Genomic DNA, 6593 nt, shown 5'->3' with positions numbered 1-6593 from the left:
CTATTGCCAGCCTTCTGGCTGATATCAGCCCCACTCCACCCTGCTATTGCAGCTGATTTCACCCGCCTCCCCCACTAGGACCGGTCACCCGCTCAGTTGTTGTTGCAGAATGGTAGAGGTATGTCCCCCCCCACCACCACCACTGATCACTATTGCAGCATGTGCAACGGTTCCCCCCACTGAATGACCAACTCCAGTCTGGCCCAGCCCCTACCCTTCCAGGCCTCGTTCCTTTGGTACTGCCCAGTGCTTAATATGCACTACCAATTTGCCAGGTTGGCATTGCCCAAGGGCATCCCCTGCCCTAACCTCCTGGGGACCTCAATGGCCTTCAGTTCTACTAGCGAGGCCATCATGACTGGTACCTGTTGATGGAGACCATACAGGTCCTTGTCGATTCCATTCTGGGCTCACTTGTAATATTTAAATGCTACTTTAAATAACATTTAAATATTATAATCAGCCACATGCTCTTTTTGGATGCGAAGTTGATCTTGCGGGGTATCTGCTGCTGATAAGATTGCAATTTCCCGGCTCTCTCCCAATCTTACTGGCTCACCCCACCCATCAGCCGGTGGGGTGAAATGGTAAGATCGCCCAAATAGAGTTCTGGAGCACAAAAATAAGCTCTTGGGTACATTATGTATGTGTCTCCATCAAGCACCTGTTAATTCTAATCCAATTTTCCAGCACTTGGCCCATAATCCTGTTTGCTATGGTGTTTCAAGTGCTCATCTAAATGCTTCTTAAATGTTCTGAGGGTTCCTGCCTCTATCAGCCTTTCAGACTGTGAGTTCCAGATTCTCACAACCGTCTGGGTGAAAAAGTTTTTCTTCAAATCCCCCTTAACTCCCCTTACTCTAAATGTATCCCCCTCTGGTTATTGCTCTACTCAGGGAAAAAAAACCTATTTCCTTTCTACTCTATGTCTAATTTTGTAAACCTCTATCAGAACCCGCCTCAGCCTTCTCTGCTCTAAGAGAGGCCCAACCAGACTCTCCTCCAGCCCAGGCAAAATCCTGATGAATCTCCTCTGCAATCACATCCTTTCTATAGTATGGTGACTTATTGGACATTAAAAATGTTTATGTCTCTCTTTCAATGGGGAGGAAGAGGAGGTCTCCCAGTCTCATGTCTGGCTTTCCTCATCCAATAACATTCAGTCGCTGGCTCACTTTGCTATTTCTGGGGCACGCATGTGGAAATTGTTCACCGTATTTACCTACATTAGACCCATAAATAGTACTACAGAGTTTTCCATCAGTTGTCTGGCATTTTTATACACTTTGAGAACATACTGAGCCAATATGTCAACACAGACTCTTCCTTCGCCTCAGTGAGAAACAACATCTTCAGAAAAGAAAGGCAGAAAATTAACATACATGCTTTCTGTCACCAAGCTGACTCTAGTCATTAGAGTCTTCATCAGCAGGAGTTCCCCAACCTAATAGGAATCAGCTACAATAAAAAGAAGATGACTTTATTGAATTTTGAATGAACTATCCATATTAGCATTAAGCCGCAGGATTGTTGGACTTGTAGAAGAATTAATATTAACATTTCAAGATGAGACCAAGTTCAAGTGAAGTACAGCTGAATATCATTACCGAACTGGCATTTGACTTATTGAATCTCAAAAGGCTGCAATGATAGGTGAGAGTTGACTAATGGGGTTGTAAACTGCTGTGCACCTCGTTCCTTATAATGTGGGACTGCTGAAAAATAGCTATTGTTCTCATTAATCATGCTTGTTACCAAGCATTGATGATAAGAGTTGCCCTCCATTTAGTTGTTCATTGAAATGACACAGTTAGCAGTTAATGGAGCTGTAATGAAACATTTGACAAAAAGCATACGGAGTTGTCATTGCAGTCAAAACAGTTAAAGATGTCCATTTTTAGATATGTTTGTTTGCGAGGCATGTCACTTTATGACAGGCCGAAAGCATGCATCTGTATTTATGATTACCCTCCAGTAATTAATTGAATGGTTTATAGGATTCTGCAAGGTTCAATGCCCACATGCTGATTGTTTTCAATAAAAATCACTGATTTTTCTTCCACCAAAGACAATGGTTTTTGCTCAATCAGTTTGGAACGGCACAGTGGCACAATGGTTAGCACTGCTGCCTCACAGTGCCAGGGCCACAGGCTCAATTCCTGGCTTGGGTCACTGCCTGTGTGGAGTTTGCACATTCTCCCCATGTCTGTGTGGGTTTTCTCCAGGTGTTCTGATTTCCTCCTACAGTTCAAAGGTGTGTGAGTTAGGTTAATTGGCTATGCTAAATTGACCCTAGTTTTGGAGTGGAGTCAGCAGGGTCAGTATGTAGGGTTTTTGATTTGTTTTATTATTGTCACATGTATTACTATATGGTGAAAAGTATTGTTGCTTGCGCGCTATGCAGACAAAACACATTGTTCATAGAGAAGGAAACGAGAAAGTGCAGAATTAGTCTTACAGTCAGAGTGAGGATATAGAGAAAGATCAACTTAATGCAAGGTCAAAAGCCTGACAGTAGCAGGGAAGAAGCTGTTCTTGAGTTGGTTGGCATGTGACCTCAGACTTTTGTATCTTTTCCCTGAAGGAAGAAGGTGGAAGAGAGAATGTCCAAAGTGTATGGGGTCCTTAATTATGCTGGCTGCTTTGCCGAGACAGCAGGGAGTGCAGACAGAGTCAATGGATGGGAGGTTGGTTCGCATGATGCATTGGGCTACATTCATGACCTTTTGTAGTTCCTTGCGGTCTTAGGCAGAGCTGGAGCCGTGGACAGGGTGGAATTGTTGTCGGTGCAGGTTCAATAGGCTGAGTGGCCTCTTTCTGTACTGTAAGGATTCTATGATTCTATTTTGTGAGTTTCCACTACCAATGGCCAAACTCTAGTTTATTCCCAAAGTACCCAGTCTTGATGAGCAGCCAGGCAACGAGGGTGAAATTCTCTTGTTCTACCCGCCACGGGAATTGTAGTGGATGGAAGGCGGACAATGAAAAGGCCTGTTGACCTCCAGTGGGATTTCCTGCTCTTGGGATGATCACAGTTGGAAAATCCTGCCCTGAGTGTTGGCAGAGTGTTTCAGTGGATGGGGATTGGGGGAAGCTAGCGAGGTGGAAGATGATTGGTGGTTTCGTGTTATTGCTTCGACTTGGTGACCATACCTAGAGAATGATAAGCTGGAGTCACTGAAGAAACAACAACAGTTTCTTTACTCTCGACTTGCCCAGTCATGCTCTTGATGCTCAGGATACAGATAGATAATTCACATTTGGGTTGTGATACTCTTACAAACAGGTCGAGTTGGAGTACTATTGAAGGCAGAGTTTGCAAAGCGGTATGACAGTTTCCTCCTCCCCACCTTACCCCCTCCATCATGAACAGAGAGCTGGCTTGGGGAAGGCAGGTACCAAGGCTAATTCTCTATGGGTGCTTGACCTTTCTGCACAATGCATTTGGCCAGCTCTCCCACTATTATAAGCTCTGATGGAGGGCCATATTGGAGAGCACTGGCAGGCACGATCCTACTTGGATTGTAGCTTAAGGAATGTTTGGATGTAGGCCTAATTCTAAGCGTGAGAAACAGGTTCAAATCACAATGTCTGCAGGAGCACTTGTCTTCTGGAATCAGTTATCTTTATATAATAGCATTTGGCACTCTCCAAAGACCTGAAAAGAACTCGTACCAGTCAACAACTGACAAAACTTATCATGAGGTATGTTAAAGGATGGAATTCCGCTTGATGTGGGATTCATAGGTCAAAAACCCAACCAATGTCACTTCCTCCCCAACAGGAAATGGTTTGGAATTGGGTCTAAATTGTCTTTCAAGAGAAAGGGTTTAAAATTCTATTTGCAGCAATCCAGGTAGGATTGTGTCCCCCAGTGCTCTCCGATATTGCCCTTCCATTGGAGCTTGAAATAGTGGGGGAGTTCCTCAGAAAGGGTACATGCTGGGAGAATTGGCTGCCCCATTGTATGAGCTCAGATCTTCCCACCTAGAGATTTGACACATTTCATTTCTGGTCTCCACTTGAATTTCAAAGATTTTAACAAGTGAACAGAAATAACAGAGAATCTGCAGGCTTGAAAGGCCAAATGTCCCTACTCCAACTTCTATTTTCTATGTTTTTATGTGTTGAATGGGGTTATTTCTGATGCAATGAAAAAACTGTGTTTTTTAATGTGTTTTTAGGGTATGGGAAAGAGTGCATTTATTGCACCCAGGTGTAAAAGATACAGAATGGAGGAAGAGTTTGTTTCTCTCACATGTGTGGTAATCTAGTGGAGTATCCATCACTTGCAGAATCCATCAAATTTTACTCTATTAAAATCAATGAGCTGAAGATCAGACAATTCCTATGAAGGATGGTCTACTTTAAAGGCAAAATATGCATGAATATCGCTGAAAAGGGAGATATGTTGCCAAAGCTTTTCACCTTGCAGTCATCAGGCCAAATGCAAGAATGCCAAATTTCAAATGATCAAACAATCTACACTACAGGGGAAATGGCAGCTGATTGAATCACAGAATGTGCAGAAGGAGGCCATTCGGCCCATCAAACCTACACCGAGAACAATCATACCCAAGCCCCATCCCCATAACCCCATGTATGAACAGTGTTGTATCATGGTACGTCTAATTGAAGAGACCAAAACCCACATCATTGCCAGACTCTTCAGATTTTTCCTATTTCTCTTGTTCCTTTTTCTCTTCAGCAGCAACAGGGACAGAAGTAGAAACAACTGTTGTAACAGATGGGGCACTGCTACCAGATCAGACTATTAATGTCAATATTAGGCGATACCTTGGCAAACAGACCAGGCCAGAAAGGCTCAATGCTTAAGCCAGTTGTTTCAATCAGAGCATTGAGTTTGTTTTCAGTCGTGGTGACCTGATCATCGTGCAGGATGACCGCACTGTAGATACAGAGTTCCCAGGTGGAGGCCACAGCGCTGGATCTCTGCGGGTCCAATGGCATTAGCCATAGGGGAAACTCAGCCTTAACTTTGATCAGAAGAACTGAGCGCTTCCAAACTGGGCAGATCAAGAAGAGCAACTGAGCTCATGAAATTTCAAGTGCCAGGATTTGCCATGATGCAACAGTCAATTTAAAATGGATCCAGGATAGCAAGACTTGATAAATCTCATATAAGAGTTCAATAGCATATGATAACAAATTTGGCTAATGAATAGGTCACTGAGATAGTAGGACGGCGGCGTGGGCTCGTTGGGCCGAAGGGCCTGTTTCCTGTGCTGTGTTGTTCTTTGTTCTTTGTTCTTTGGTTGTGCATTGATGCTATTCCAAGCAAAGCAGAAAAATTTCACAGTTTCTGCTGTTTTTCTCCCACTGATTGAACCACTCACACATTCTTTTGTTTCTTCTGATCATCCTGTTTCCCCCCATCTTTCAATACTCCTCCTTTTTCCTTAAGGAATTCCCAGATCATTCCCTCACTTTATCAAGTGATGTGTTAGTAAGAATACCAATTCCCCTTCACTCATTTTCTTTTTGTTCTGACCACATGGTTAAGTTATCCTTCCTCTTTCAGTTCTGAAGAAGAACTTCATCTGAAACCTCCACCTATTTTTTTTCCGCTGCATGTGTTTGCTGATGTGTTGCACACTTCAGGAGTTTTCTGAGACATACATTCCTACTTCTACATCTGGGACCCAGATACAATGAATATGGGACAATTGGGCAGGGAGGAATGTCTGTCTCTAATGGAGCGTGTCTATTATCCTGGAGCCCATTTCCCTGTTTTGTCATTTTAGATGATCCAATAACCCTGGGCTCAGAACTGTGTTATTAATGCATGTAATGTGCTTGCTGCTTGTGAAATAGCAATTCTAAATTCCAAATTGCCAACAGGAAACAAAACATAATTGTAGCTTCTGGCCTTCACTGCTGAAGAAAAGCTGCAAGATCTGACAACTTGTTTGTCTGACAGCTTTTCTTTACAGGGCTTGGATCTAGGGTTGATGAAGCACAGCTGAAATGATCTTACCTCTGGCCTGATGGCACTACACACATCATTGAAAAGAATTTGCTTACTCTTCTCTGTATCCTGAGTGTCCTTCAGCAAATGTTTCAAACCTATTCCATTCTATCATCACTAACGGACCTTGATGAACCAGAGGGAGTTGAGCGAATGAGTCCATTTCACGACTTGTGTCAAGAATTTCCGAGCCAGTCCCCCTGATCACGCACTGCAGCTCAACAGGGAGTCAAAGTAAATGTTTATTTATTAATCACATTAACACTGCAATTAAGTTACTGTGAAATTCCCCTGGTCGCCTCATTCCTGCCTGTTAGGGTCAATGCAGCTGAGCAGCACGTCTTTCAGACTGTGAGTGGGAGGAAACTGGAGCACCTGGAGAAAACCCATGCCGACATAAGGAGAACATGCAGACTACGCACAGACCCAAGCCAGGAATTGAACCCAGGTCCCTGGAATTAGCAGAAAGTTGGATAAATATTAGACCCGCATGTATACATGTTTCTGGATTTTCTGTGAACATCATTACAGGAAGGATGTGGAGGCTTTGGAGAGGGTGCAGAGGAGGTTTACCAGGATGTTGCCTGGTATGCAGGGGAGGTCC

General features: G+C 43.5%; 1 pseudogene; it reads right to left on the bottom strand.

Annotated features, from left to right (window-relative positions):
- Positions 1 to 4628: 4628 nt before the first annotated feature.
- Positions 4629 to 4971, bottom strand: LOC145346391 (large ribosomal subunit protein P1 pseudogene; annotated as a pseudogene).
- Positions 4972 to 6593: the final 1622 nt, after the last annotated feature.

This window comes from Carcharhinus amblyrhynchos, chromosome 8, assembly GCF_965287045.1.
Source record: "Carcharhinus amblyrhynchos chromosome 8, sCarAmb.v2.hapA, whole genome shotgun sequence".
NCBI lineage: Eukaryota > Metazoa > Chordata > Chondrichthyes > Carcharhiniformes > Carcharhinidae > Carcharhinus > Carcharhinus amblyrhynchos.
The sequence above is the reverse complement of the archived record's forward strand: the minus strand, read 5'-3'. Positions and strand labels throughout refer to the sequence as shown.